Below are 15,079 nucleotides of genomic sequence, written 5' to 3'. Positions count from 1 at the left end.
AAAAAGGTTGTATGTGTAAGCTTTTCACATGTCTCATTTTTATTCAATCCAAAATAAACTTTGACCCTCTGATACTGTAGGTGGCTCCTAGGGGAAGGACTGTTGGACCAAACCAGAACATAACTGTGGCGTGTAAATGAATGCTCATGGTCACGCCCTTTCAAAACCACAGTATCCCCACCCCTTCTGCACAGTGCAGATCAAAAATACCTATCAGAAGACTCAAAATCCTTCCACTTTGTTTGGATCACTTAATTAGGAAAAAGTAAACAAAATAACTTATCCAGACTCTATTCATAAACAATTAGTAATTGCTCTTTTAAAAGGCCTGCAGCGTTTTGACATTTCAGTTATATAATCCCAAGTGATTTCAGAGGACAACTAAGTTGGACACTTTTCCATTTAGCTTTCTCATACTTTATCTTCCTTTAGGGTATAAGCATGCAGCTTATTAAGCTATAGGTTCCATGGAAGTCCATGAGTTGTGTTAGTGTCAGTCACTGGTACTATTGTTTAGTGTCTGTATTTAAGGTACTGAGTCACTCACAGCACATGTCCTGGGAGACCTTGAACCAGACCCAGCTTCTGACACTCTCATCAAATCACAGTTCCCAGCTCTGCCAGCTTGAAGCATCGTGTCTACCTCAGAATCCACATCTGTAGAAATGTACCCATTTTCTTTCCGAAAGAAAACATCCAAACATGCCATTGTGTTGACACATCATTAGAAACAATAGTGTCTTTAAAAGGAAATTAGCCTGATCGGGTAAAGCTGTTGCTAATTTTCTTTTTCTTTTCTCACCTCCATCATCCTCTTCTTTCCTAATTCCTCAAAAGCAATACCTTTCTGGGCAAAAGCATCTACAAAGCAAAAAAAAACAAGGAAAGGCCCTGGTTGAGAAACTCCAGGCTTGAAGTTCAGTGCTCTCCAAAGAGACTCAGGAGACCTACCAAACTAGCCAGAGTTGCTTAAGATTTTATTTTGTTTGTTTAGTATAATTGCAATTACAATGATAATAGTAATCATTATAGCTACAATTTGTTGCTTACTATGTATGAAATCAGTACTAACGTTATTCCTATATGACAGGTGAAGAAATAGAAGATTAGTAAATTCATCAACCTGCCCAAAGTGAATTCTTAACCATCAAGTTATATCATCTCACATTTTCTTTTTTTCTTCCGTCCTTTTAATTTTATTTCTTGCCTTATTCTAAAAAGAGAGTTTGAAGTAGAGATGTTATTTACAGTGTACCAGTAGCAAATTATTGATTGAAGTAGTATTTTCCCTGTCTATTCATCATAAACACATACAAGAATATTATTAATAGTTTTAAACGATCATTATCAGATTGTTGGGTTTGAATAAATTGTAGCAAGAAAAACGGTGGGGTGGGGGGGCGGTGACTATTAGACCTGAGCTCTAGTCTTAGCTCTGTCACTTCTTTCCTCATCGCCTGACCTTGGGAGAGCCATGTGACCTATCTGAGCCTCAATTTTGTTATCAGTAAAATGGAAATAGCATCTATCCTGACCACATTATAGGGGTAAGTAGAATATATTACAGACTCTATAAAGTGCCACACAGGTGTCAGGTAGACTTATCACTACATGTACAGTCCTAGGTGCTGGAAAACTGCAGGCGGCCTTGCTCCTACCTTGGAAGGGTTAGCAGTTCACTGTGGCGGATTGAAAACGGGGCATATTCTAAGTTAGGCATGCTCAGGATTCAGCCTATCAAACAGTGTGAGCGTGGCATGGGGACTGTAATTTCCCATGGTTGAAGTGGCATACTCTCAACTCACTGAGGGGGCATTGTCATAATGAGCCCTGGGGATAGGAATGATGCCTCTTTCAGCTTGTATCCCCAGCACCTGGCATGGCGCTTGGCACACAGTAGGTGCTCATCAGGCACAGTGAAATTAAACAAACTAGACAAATGAAATCTGATCAATGATCCAGAGGTGAAAATTAGCTTTCTTCCCAGACTCACGAGTCGGGAGCCTGCTCATTCAACTCCCATAGAAATGTTAACTTGGCAGCTCAGCAGAGTGTCAAAGATTTGTGATTTTATTCCTCACCACTCTGTTGCCTTTCTCTCCAATTTGGGCCAGCTCCATGCCAGAACAAGTCTGATATTTAAGCCTAAGCAAATAACAAAATAGAGAAAGCAACTGTGACAACACAGTTCCTAATAGATGTAAAAGTGAGGCAGAAAGGGGAGCAGAGTGGCTTTAAGCTGTGGAAGGAAAAGAAAAAGTGATTGTTGAGAAATCCTGGGAAACTGTCAAACCCACAGTTTCTACGGGTACCAGAGTCCTCCTTGTGAAAATAATGACAAGTGACACCCGAGCTGCCTTTTTATGGCTTTCTATACAAAAGGCATTTGTGCCTCTGAGTACAAAGGTTGGAAACACAGAGCTGGCAGTGTTAAGGAAGGCAGGTTAGGATGTCATGGAAGGCCAGCCTGGAGGCAGAGTCCAGAAGCAAGAGGGCTCTGGGGTGTAGCTTATTAGAATGATTCAGGGTGGGGTTGTGCCCATCCAGTTTCTTGAAGGGGTTCATCTCTACCCCACAAAGACACCCTGGGGTTTGAAAACTTCATGCCACCCCTAAAGTACCCTCTGAATGGACCAGGAAGTGTTTCAGATGAGTTGATCCTAGAACAGTCCTCTGTCCTATAGGTCGCATCCTAGGACAAGATCAGCCTTTATCCAACTCATGTTCTCTTTCCAAACTGAACTTGGGTGAGTCATGGCGTGAGATGAGGTGGGGGGGTGGGCGGGGGGAGAGGTGAAAGGGCTATTCATGTCTGATAAAGCATTTATCTCTTGTTCAGCACTTGGTTAGACTCCAGAAAATGCTACCCAGGATGGAGAGTCTCTGCCAAGGCCATGCCCCATGTTCAGCATCTCTGAGACACAGGAAAATTGAAACAAAAAGCAGAGAAGCAGAGGGAAAACAAACTCCTATTCTCTCCCTGGAATGTAATGATTCTACAGCATTTGTAGCCTAGGGGTGGACAGCTCTCTATTGAGTACACCATATGCTTCATGTATGAATGTAATCTAGATTCATATTTAGAGCAAAGCTATCACTCAGCTTGAAATCATTTCAATAAATTCATTTGGTCAGTGCACAAGTACCATCAAGAGGATGATTTATCCTTTCTTACTCACAGAGAGCCTAAAACACCTTCTTCTACCAACCTTTCGCCCTACGAGACAGATCTTATTATCCTCCCTCATTTTAATGAACTGAGGTTTAGTGAGATTAAGTAATACGACTACTGGATTTGAATTAGGAACCATGGGATTCAAGAGCACACTCTCCTAAGAACTCTACAGCACAGCTGTTGAAGCCTGAGAAACTTGACTTACACATTTTCTGAATGTGGACACTGAGACTCAGGGATTGCCCAAGTTGACAACTGAGGTACATGCATTCAACCATATCTTTCTCACTCCTGAACCTATACTCTTTCCATGGCATGCAGCTGCATTACCAAGCTTCAAGATAGAAATAAGGACTTCTAAAGCTGCCTTATTTTTTTTTTAACATCTTTATTGAAGTATAATTGCTTTACAATGGTGTGTTAGTTTCTGCTTTATAACAAAGTGAATCAGTTATACATATACATATGTCCCCATATCTCTTCCCTCTTGCATCTCCCTCCCTCCCACCCTCCCTATCCCACCTTTCTAGCTGGTCACAAAGCACTGAGCTGATCTCCCTGTGCTATGCGGCTGCTTCCCACTAGCTATCTATTTTACATTTGGTAGTGTGTATATGTCCATGCCACTCTCTCACTTTGTGCCAGCTTATCCTTAGAGCAGCCAATATAATTTGAATAGGCATATGCAAATTAAGCACTACTGTTATGTAAATACCCTCCTTTGCTTTTCTTAACAGTTTCATACACAGCTGGCTGTTGCCTTGAGGAAATCCTGGTTAAGAGCAGTGCTATAAACTGAATGCTTGTTTCTCATCTCCGCAAATTTCAAATATTCACCCACGACAAGGGCGTGCGTGCGGGTTCTGAGGATTAACGCTCTTTCCTAAGACAGACCTTAGTGGTCTATTTACCAGACGGTCAGAAAAAAAAATTATCTGGCAGTTTCTCTCCCATCTCTCTTTCTAATAACTTCAGAGCCATCATAAGCTGGCTGGTATGTGAAGAGTGAATGGCTTCTATCACAGGGAGACATGACCTTGGCAAACAAATTGGAAAGGCAGATTAAAAAAAAAAGGCAGATACTTTCTCATTTCCACCACTGAGCTCACTCCAAATAGTAGATTTTCACCCCGAAGCCATAGTCCTTGGGAGTGGTAGCAAACATTAAGTCTGGGTCAATAACTCCCTATAAATATCAATAGAGGCATTCCTTCAGTCAAGAAAAATTTTGCACTATCACCATTGGGTAGTATATCTCTTCTGTACATCATTAAGCAGAAAGGAGTTAATTGTGAGGAAAAGAGGAGGAGGGAGCCCTGCAGAGAAAATGAGATATGTTTCATGTAGCTATATGTCTCCATCCCAGTAAAATATCATTAACATAGAACTAGGTTCCATCATGGAGGAGATAGTTTCTTCTCATCTTTGGTGTGGTTAATGTGGCTGCCCACTTGAGGGCTGTTATGGGCTGAGTTATGTCCCTCCGAAAAAGATACGCTCAAGTCCTAACACATCTTTGAAGTACCTCAGAATGTGCCCTATTTGGAAATAGAGTCATCGCAGGTGTAATTAGTCAAGATAAGGTTATACTTGGTTAGGGTGGGCCCCTATTTCAATATGACTGGTGTCCTTATAAAAAGATATGAAGAGACACACAGGGAGAATGCCATGTGATAATAACGGCAGCTATTGGAATCAGGCAGCTGCAAGCCCCAAAATGCAAAAGATGCCAGCCAAGGACCAGAAGCTAGGAAGAGGCAGGAAAGGATTCTCCTATAGGTTTCAGAGGGAACATGAACTTACCCACAACTTGATTTCAGAATCCTAGCCTCCAGAACTGTGAGACTATACATTTCTGTTTTAAGCCACCCAGTTCATGGTACTTTGTTACGGTAGCTCTAGGAAACTAATACAAGGGTCTTTGGGTTCAGTCAGAGGCAACGAATTTAGCCCAACAGTACTGTGGTTTCTAGAGGCTATAGCTCTCATTTTAATGACAAATGCCCAATATATATTATAGCCACAATGGAAGCCTTGAAGCAGTGTAACAGGGAAGAGCCAAATCTGACTACTTGTTGGAACTGTTTCTTTTACTTTAACCTTTGCTTCCCACTGCTTTTGTTCACTAAAAGGATCCTGTCTATACATAACGGCCTGCCCCCGGGGAACCCTGTCCCTCTGCCTGAATGTTAAACCAAAGTGCCTTTGATCAGGGAAACATCCGGACCCTGTCCACCCTGTGGATGGCTGCAAGAAAGAAGAAATTAACATATCCCCTCCCTGAGGCTGGCCATTCCAGGGGATATTTACAAAACTTCTGGCCTTTTTACTTCCTCATCTCCTCCCCCTCTGTGCTATAAAAGAAACTGGCATCCAAAGCCCGATAAGATGGTTATTTTGAGACTTCAGTCTGCCATCTTCTCGGTCTGCTGGCTTACCAAATAAAGTCATATTCCTTGCCCCAACACCTCGTCTCCGATTTATTGGCCTGTCGTGCGGCAAGCAGAGCGAGCTTGGACTCGGTAACATCAGCATTGTAGAAGGAGGAGGGTTATACAGAGCTGGGTCATCCCCGAGCTTCAACCAGAAATGCCCTCTCTCCTTACCTCAACCTCGTCTCCCTCCAAGGACCACAAGAAAACACAGTTCCACATGAGTTAGTCCCTCTATTTATTTTACTAAATCACCATATATCCCAGTTGAAATTCTAAAACTATCAATTTTAGGCTACCTACCAGATGTCTTTACTCCTGCTCATAATGTTTAACCTTTGAGCTGTCCGTAACAAGCTCTACAAAGGGGTAGGCAGCCCCATCCTGGCTTTTAAGATCATTTTGCATGTGTTTGTTAGCGATCATACCAGGCTTTACTAGAAATTTCAAGGAGGAAGAAGGAGGAGAGATTTATACTGTAGAAATGTAGGGCTTCCCTGGTGGCGCAGTGGTTGAGAATCCGCCTGCCAATGCAGGGGGACACAGGTTCGAGCCCTGGTCCGGGAAGATCCCACATGCTGCGGAGCAACTAAGCCCATGTGCCACAACTACTGAGCCCGCGTGCCACAACTACTGAGCCCGCATGCCAGAACTACTGAAGACCGCATGCCTAGAGCCCGTGCTCCACAACAAGAGAAGCCACCGCAATGAGAAGCCTGCGCACCGCAATGAAGAGTAGCCCCTGCTCTTCGCAACTAAAGAAAGCCCGTGCACGGCAATGAAGAGCCAATGCAGCCAAAAATAAATAAATTAAAAAACAACAACAACAAGAAATGTAAAGAATCCTAACTGGAATAGTAAATGCCACCAAGGCATTTCACTGACCTCACCTGTTACTAGTCCCTCTGAGATTCTGAAGCAACATGAAAAACCCTCCAGTTGACAAGTAGCAAGAACCCCAGAAGAGATGTAAAGCATATGGGGCCAACACAGTCCTCAGATATCCGGAGAAAAATATGCTGTCCTCGTATTCTTAGGTCAATGTCACAAGTTATGGGACCCACAAGAGAGATGAATGCTGCCCTGGTCTTCTGTAAATCTCTTTAAACTCTGAGATCCTAAGAGCAAATTTTGTTTTGTTTTGCTTTTGTTTTGTTTTGTTTTGTTTTGTTTTGACTGTTTCAGCTGGCTTTGACTGGAGTTCACATTTTAGCAAATTCAAATGCTGGGCCAGCTGGTCCCTCTAATCTGCAATTTTTCTAACTCTAAACTACCAACCACATTCTTTGGAGTTTTCTGCTTCTTTTCAGTTGTAAAGGAAAAACCTCAGTCCAGTCTACCTCCTGTGTCTTTCTCTTTTACTTGCACGCAGAACACTTCACTTCTGACACCTCTGGTCACCAAATATGTGGAGGTTTTCCCCACACCAAACATTCTTCATGACACCAGCTGGGTGTCCTACAATTTAACTCAATTCTGACACTACCTACCTGGAGATATTGTAAGATCCCACAGGTTAAGGGCTCAGTCCCACAAGACTGCTCTTCACTTGAGATGCCAATCGCAAGTGACAGATTTCCAGGTTGCCCACAACTTCTGTCCAACTTGGCTACAAATCAGAGGTTCCCATAACCCCCTTCTTGGGATTGATTAATTTGCTACAGTGGCTCACAGAAATCAGGGAAACACTTACTTAAGTTTATCAGTTTGTTAAGGAATATATGATAAAGAATACAGATGAACAGTCAGATGAAGAGGTGCACAGGGAAAGGTCTGGGAGAGTCCTGCGCACAGCAGCTTCTGTCTCCATGGAGTTGGGGATGTGTCTGCCACCCTGGAAGCTCTCCAAACTCCACACTTCTGGGATTTTTATGGAGGCTTTGTCACAGAGGCACGGTCCATCATTAACTCCATTTTCAGGCTTTCTCCCTTCTCAAGAGAATGGGGGGTAGGGCTGAAAATTCCAAGCTTCCAATCATAGCTTTGTTTTTCTGGTAACCAGCCTTCATCCAGGAGCCCAACAAGAGTCACCTCATTAGAACAAAAGACACTCCTATCACCCAGGAAATTACAAAGGTTTCAGGAGCCCTGTGTCAGGAACTGGGGCCAAAGACCAAATATTAGAACAAAAGATGCTCCTAGTGTTCTTATCACTTAGGCAATTACAAGGGTTTCAGGAGTTTCGCGCCAGGAACCAGAGACAGGGACCAATATATTTTCTATTATCTCATATTAGCTAAAGTCATTTCTTGGCAAGGTCTCCCTGAGATCATTCACCCCAGAAGTGAAGTGTTTAACACTGACCCACACATTTTATGGCATCATCAAAGCCATCCTTCATACTCCATTGACCTCAGCTTTCATTTAAAGTGAGTTCAGTTAGATAAATATTCCAAAGCTTAGACTCATATAGAGAGATGAGACATTAAGTTATTTTTTATTTGGAAAGCTTTTTATTAATAGGACACAGCCCTCTTTTCGTTTCCCTAAACTGTTACTGTTTGCATTCCTTAAGGCCCCTCATTTGTCCTTAAAGTGGGGCATTTTTTATGATAGCTTTTATATTAATGTTTACACTATTGATTAATCAATTCAACTATGTGCCAGATAGTGTTCTAGATGATATGGATATAGTAGTGAATAAAGCAGAGAAGTCCCTGGGGTTTACAGAATTTATAAACCAAGACAAATTGTTATAAATTGTTAAATCTAATACAATGGTAAACCACCATCTTGGCTATACTTTAGAATCCCCTGGAAAGCGTTAAAAAGTTCCAATGCCAGGACTTCTGGTACCAGATATAACACAGTAGCTTAAATTAGAGTAATCCTTCCATTAAAAACAACTTTAAAAGCTAAACAAAGTACACAAAACAATTATGTGAAGTCATTGGAGAGCAACCAACTCTGGTAGGACTTAAGCGACTATGATTCCTGAGAGAAGGGAAGCACAGTTTCATAGTCACACTGACTTTTTTCCCTTGAAAGGCAATCCCAGAGTGGTGAGAACTGCAGAAGCAAACCTAAAAGTCTTGTGCAATTTCCCCTCAAAGTATTGGATAACTGCTAAGCTGTGTATGTACGGGGCAAGAGTCCAAGAAACTCAGCAAAAAGCAACAGATGAAGGTTAAATTGCTGACAGAGACTTGAGCAGCCACATGGTGCTGGGCAGATGGATGATGGAGCTCCTCGCCAAGGTGCTGAGCCTTAGGTAAATACCTTAGAGTTTCATAAACCACAGAAGGGCTACCCTAGGAGTAAGGGGTATATCCAGAGGTGAGGTCTAAACTGAAATAGAACAGTCTTAACAAAGTCTAAAACCAGCCCTTGACAGGATTGCTCTGATCGTCTGGCTCTGCATATGTTGGGCAGAAGATATGTTAACCCTCTTTGGAGGAAGATGACACAATCCAGAGACTATAATTTTTAATACAGAATGTCTGGCACTTAATAAAGAAAAGCAAATTATTAAAAATCAAAAGAAAATAAAAACATACTGAGTATTTTCACTGCCCTAAAAATCCTCTGTGCTCTGCCTATTCATCCCTCCCTCTCTCCCCTGAAACCCCTGTCAGCCGCTGATCTTTTTACTGTCTCCATAGTTTTGCCTTTTCCAGAATGGCATATATACTTGGAGCCATACAATATGTAGCCCACATTTGTCCAAACCCATTAAATGTACAACACCAAGAGTGAACAGTAATGTCAACTATGGACTTTGGGTGATTATGACGTGTCAATGTACGTTCATCAACTGTAATGAGCGTACCGTTCTGGTGGGGGATGTTGATGATGAGATGGCTGTGAATGTTGGGTGGGGCAGGGCATATATGGAAAATCTCTGCACCTCCCCTTCGATTTTGCTGTGATCCTTAAACTGCTTTATAAAAAAGTCTCAATAAAAAAAAAATTCAAAATTAAAAAAAAAAAGAAAAAATTAAAACATACCTACAGGTGGTTCAGTTATTTTAAAGTACCTATCTAATATCTCTAACATCTATGATTAATGTGTTCAAGAAATAAAAGATACAGAAGAATCAAATAGAAATTCTAGAACTGAAAGATACTCTAAGTGAAATTAAAAATTAAGAACATGGATTTAATGCCAGTTAGACACAAGTGAACGGAGTATTAATGAACTGAAAGATGGAGCAGTATAAAACATCAAGACTAAAATTCAGAAAAACAACCTGATGCCGAATGACATCAACATTTTTGGGAGTGGGACACAGGCATCACTGTACTTTCAGGCCTCAATTGTGAATCCATTGTGCAGCCTGTTGAGAATCCCTGCACAAGAGCTTAAACAGGAGGGGTGATATGCTTTGGACTTATGTTTTTAAATGACCACAGATCCCGTGAGGAAAATGAATTGAAGGAGATAGTGCAGAAGCAGGGACATCATATAGGGTGATTTCGCCCTCAATTGATGTAGCAGCTTTCTAGTGGTAGAGGGCATATCTCAGGGCATACTTCATGGTACAAAATAAGATCCAAGGTAAACAAGAGCGACATAATATAGGACTTCCTGATAGATCAATGGAAGGTGGGGATGAAAGAAGAGGACAACTTATAAAACTAAGTGATTCTCATCCAGGAGCAATTCTGCCTCGCAGGGACATAGGGCAAAATCTGGAAACCTGTTGATAAGCCTCTACAGTGCATCAGACAGCCCTGACAACATAAATCCAAAATGTCAACAGGGCTGCTGTGGAGAAACCCTGGTTTAACTTCTTAAAAAGCTATGCCTTGCCCTCATAAACTAGCTCTTCCCTTTTGTGTGTCTGTGTTTTCAACTAACTGTAAAATTCTAGAGAGCAGAGACCGTATCTTTTACTTTTTTATCTTCACCTGCTGTACCTCATACATTAAAAAAAAATTAAATAGGCTTTGTTTTTTGGAGCAGTTTTATGATTACGGAAAAATTGAGTGAAAGTACAAAGAGTTCCCATATACCTCCTCTTCCCTGCACATACAGTTTCTCTTTTTATTAACATCTTGCATTAGTGATACATTTGTTACACCTGATGAACTAATATTACCACATTATTATTAACTGAAGTCCACAGTTGTATTACAATTTTTATACAAATAATACTTCTCAATAAATAATCAGTTACTGACTAATCTAATCATTTGTCAAGGAACATGACAATAAAAAAAAGAGGAAGAAGGGAACTACCAATTATTGAGCACCTATTTGATACCAAGCACTATGCAAGTCCGTATAGGTATATAAAACTCATATGTATCTATATGTAATATTATTATATAGAACCATGTCAATAACTGTGAGTTGGGTATTATAATCTCAGTTTTAAAGATGAGAAAATTTAGGCTCAGGAATTTTACATTATTTGCACAAAGTCACACAGCCTGGTAAGTGGAGAAGTTGGAACAAAACTTCTCCCATATTCAGGACCCATATTCCTATAATTACAACAAATACTCTTTTCCCCTCCTTTTTTTTTTTTTTTCACATTTCCTGTTTTAAAATGTCTTCCCCTGCTTCTGGTGTACAGTCCTAAGGAGTGAGTAGTCCCACAAGTCCTTTTCCAGCCTCAACTCTCAACTCCATCGCTGGAGGTCCATGTGGTTCCCGTCTGGGCCAAGCGGCTACTCCACCCCCTGATACTTTTAAGCCAGGCTAACACACCCACACGATCCGTAAAATCAAGTTGCAAATGCTAGCAGATGTTCAACAGTCTCTTGGCTCCCACTCTCACCTCCCTTTTGATGCCGCCTAATTGAGCTCACTCTCATCAGTCCAATTCTGAACTCTTGGCTCTCTCTGTACTTGCCCTGCACCCCAGATTAGGGCTCTTACTGGCATTTCCATGGAGGCTTTCTCCTCTGGTTCCCTGGCGTTTTCTGGCTTAGTCTGAATCTTCTACCCTGGTATCTCTCCTTGTGTCGGATGTGTCAGGGAAAGACACCTTTACTTCCTCTCAGACCTAAATCTGGTCTGGAATCTCAGTCCAGGGCAAGCTTTGACTCTCAGAATGTTACAGATGTTAAGGTTGGATGGAGTTGACTTCTATGAAGTGTGGACGGAGGCTCTAGACCAGAAATAGTTCGTAAACATTCTTTCTGCCCTCAGCCTCAGGAGCCTCAGGAGATGCTGGAATTTAGAAACAGCCCACACCAGAGCACTAAAGCTCCAATGTGAACAACATGCCGGGGCAGTCCCATATCCCCACCCACCTCATTCACTTCTTTGTTTTTGTATGTATTTTTCTTCTCCCTCTAAATTATAAATTCCCATGGGAGTAAGAATCATTTTCATTCCTACCATAGTTTCCTTTTCTTAAAATTCCAAGATCTGTATAAATATGTTAAGCTTCTATAAAGCTCATTGTTCTCATCTGCTTCTTTTGAATGATATTGAAAAACCCCAATTCTTTGCCTCTACAGTGACATCACTTCACTGTAAATGCATTCGCCACCATCGTCAAAAGCACTATTGAATACACTACAGCAACTTCAGCATCAGGTCCCAGGGATGGATATTGTTTTCCTTCCCCTTCCTAAGCTTCTCTCTTGTCCTTTTAGTAAACGCTGGGAGAACTGAAATTTATCTAACAAAAATTCTTCTCATCAATTATAGCTATTGCTTTGGTGTCGTCTCAACAGAGCCAGCAGTCCTTTGGGTTTTCCTTCATTCCTTCTCTCTTTCCCTTTCTCTTCCCATGCTTACCCCTCCTTCAGCTTTCTTTCCCTTCCTACTTGTCCTGTAGTGCTGCTGATGTTCCCTTATAGGGGATTGTTTTCAGGAGAATGGTGAAAAAATTGCAATGCTCATGAGAATCTTGAATCTTAAGTTTCCATTTCTTCTAGACATTTTGCTTCTTCCTCTCCCAAGTCAGTCTGGTCATTTTGTGCTATTTCTGGCAGCTCATATGCTTGGGGAAAAAAATGCAATAGGAGGGAGGGAAAACAGAATTTTCTGTTTGTGAAATAGGATAAGGAGGCAAAATCTGGTTAGTTAAATAAAACACCAGATCTTGGATGGAACATGTTCTCTTTTAAAAAAAATATTGTTAAATATACCAGACATAAAGTTTATAAAACATAATATATAATTAAAAAAATAATGTGCAACCACAAAGGGTATTTCTCTCCTTAAATGATGCTCAGGCTGAAAACTTTACAGTCATCCTTGACTCTTTTCTCACACCCACATCCAATCAATCAGCAAATCCAGTTAACTCTACTTTCAAAAGCAGAGAAACGGACCCCTTTTCTCTACCTCAGCTGTGCCGTCAAGATTCAAGCCACTATCACCTCTCGCCTGATTATTCCAAGAGAAGATCTCCTTGCTTCACCCTTGGCACTCTCTACAAGCTACTCTTAACACTACAGCCAGAATGATTCTTTTAAATGACTAAGTCAGAGCCTGCTACTCTTCAGTTCAAAAACCTGCAATGGCCTCCCATGAGACCTAGCACAGGAGTTAGCAAGCCACAGCCTATAAATCAAATCCAGTCACCATCTATTTTTGTAAAGTTTTACTGGAATACAAAAACAACCATGTCCACTCATTACATACTGTCTATGCTACTTTCATGTTACAACAGCAGAGTTGAGTGTTTGCAACTGAGACCCTATGGCCCATAAAGCTTAAAATATTTACTATCTGGTCCTTTACAGAAGAAGTTTGCCAATCTCTGACCTAGCATCTAATAAAGCCCTATAAAGCCCTGCTGACACCTCTCTGACCATATTGCTTATTCTGTTTCAGCTGCAGTGCCCTCCCCATGTCTTCCTGAAGACATCAGACATATTGCCATAATAAGTCCATTGCACTGGCTAGCCCCTCTGCCTAAAATGTTACTCACCCAGAGAGCCATGTGGCTGACTCTCTCATGCCCTTCAAATCTTGGCTCAAACGTCACCTCAATGAAGCCTCATCTCATTTAATTCTGCAAACCATACGCTCACTCTGCTCTGTCTTAACTCCCTCACCTTCTTATTTTTTCCATAGAACTTATCACCTTCTAAAACAATAATAATTTAATAATTTTTTTCATTCATTTTTTTGTCTTTTCTTGTAGAATATGTTCTCCATAAAGGGCTCTTGTACTCCTATGTGCTTATAGCAGTACCTAGCACATAGCAGGCATTTAGGAAATATTGGTTTAATGAAATGATACTGAAGTAATACAGAACATTACCATGTCTTTGAATCCCTTTTTGTGTCCTTCTATAATCATACCCCTTACCCACCCTCCTCCCATGTAAATACTCTCTGGATAATTTTTTTTTTTAATGGACCGAGTTATTTAATTAGGTTCCTTGTGAGAAGTTTAGAACACTACTTTGTGAGGATAAATTTCATTTGTGAGAGCGAGCACAGAGCGGAGGTAGCCCTGGAGCTGAGGAACAGCTTTGATTCTTCGCAGAACTTGTGAGTCCACAGCTTTCTGGTCAACCTTGCGCTGCTCTGTAATCTTGTATTTCTCTCCCTCTGTGTCGAAGATCTCACCTTCCTGGTGCCTGGGCTTACGCAGCTTCTTCTTCTTGAAGTAAGCGTCAGTGAGATGTTCTGGGATTTTCACACCACTGATATCAATTTTGGTGGAGGTGGCAATGACAAATTTCTGGTGTGTTCTCCACAGAGGAACTCGATTGAGGGACAGAGGTCCAGTCACAAGTAGCAAGCCACTGCTCAGCTGCTTCAGGAAAATGACCCTCTTCCCTCTGTGGCGCCCAGTGAGGATGATCAGGACGGTCCCAGGAGTGATGCTAGCACGCAGTTTTCTCACATGCTTACTGAAGGGTTTTTTGCAGTGACTCAACAGCTTTCGAGGCACATCTTCCGTAGGATAATACCTAGGCATTATTTCTTAATCTTTTTTTTTTCTTTTCTTTATAGTTGGATCGAGTTTTATATATCCCTACAAAATATATTCTGTAAAGTCAGCTTTTTAACTTTATATAAATTGAATATTTGTATGTCTCCTTCTGAGACTTCCTTTTTTTCCCTCAGCATTATTTATAACATTCATCCATATTGATGCAAATAGTTATAATGCACTAATTTTCACTGCTGGATGGTATTCCAGTGTATGAGTACACTCCAATTCATCCATCTTTTCTACAGCACATGTCTATTTAGGTTGTTTCAGTTTTCCCCCATAAACTACACTGGCAGAACATTCTTATATACATCTTCTACACAGATGTAAGATTTTTCGTAGGGTTCACACTTAGGAATGGAATCACTGGGTAGCAGGGATGTGCATGTTCAACTTTGCTGGCTAATGCCAAATTGTTTTCCACAGAATTACATACATTTATACTTCTACTAGCAGTATAAAAGAGTTCTAGAGCTCCACATCCTCAGTAACACTTGGATTTGTCAGGCTTAGCCAGTCGTGGTGTACAATGGTAACTCATTGTGGTTTTAATTTGTATTTCTCTGGTCCCTAAGAAATTGAGAATCTTTTCATATGTTTATGAGCCATGTGTT

The 15,079-nt window shown here is 41.1% G+C and overlaps 1 pseudogene across 1 annotated transcript; it reads right to left on the bottom strand.

Annotated features, from left to right (window-relative positions):
• Positions 1-9,403: 9,403 nt before the first annotated feature.
• Positions 9,404-14,549, bottom strand: LOC309606933 (large ribosomal subunit protein eL6 pseudogene; annotated as a pseudogene). The gene has a single exon. The product of its transcript is annotated as a large ribosomal subunit protein eL6 pseudogene (transcript).
• Between the last annotated feature and the right edge of the window lie 530 nt (positions 14,550-15,079).

This window comes from Balaenoptera borealis (assembly GCF_965194805.1).
Source record: "Balaenoptera borealis genome assembly, chromosome: 1".
Taxonomy (NCBI): domain Eukaryota; kingdom Metazoa; phylum Chordata; class Mammalia; order Artiodactyla; family Balaenopteridae; genus Balaenoptera; species Balaenoptera borealis.
This window is presented reverse-complemented; position numbering and strand designations above follow the sequence as displayed.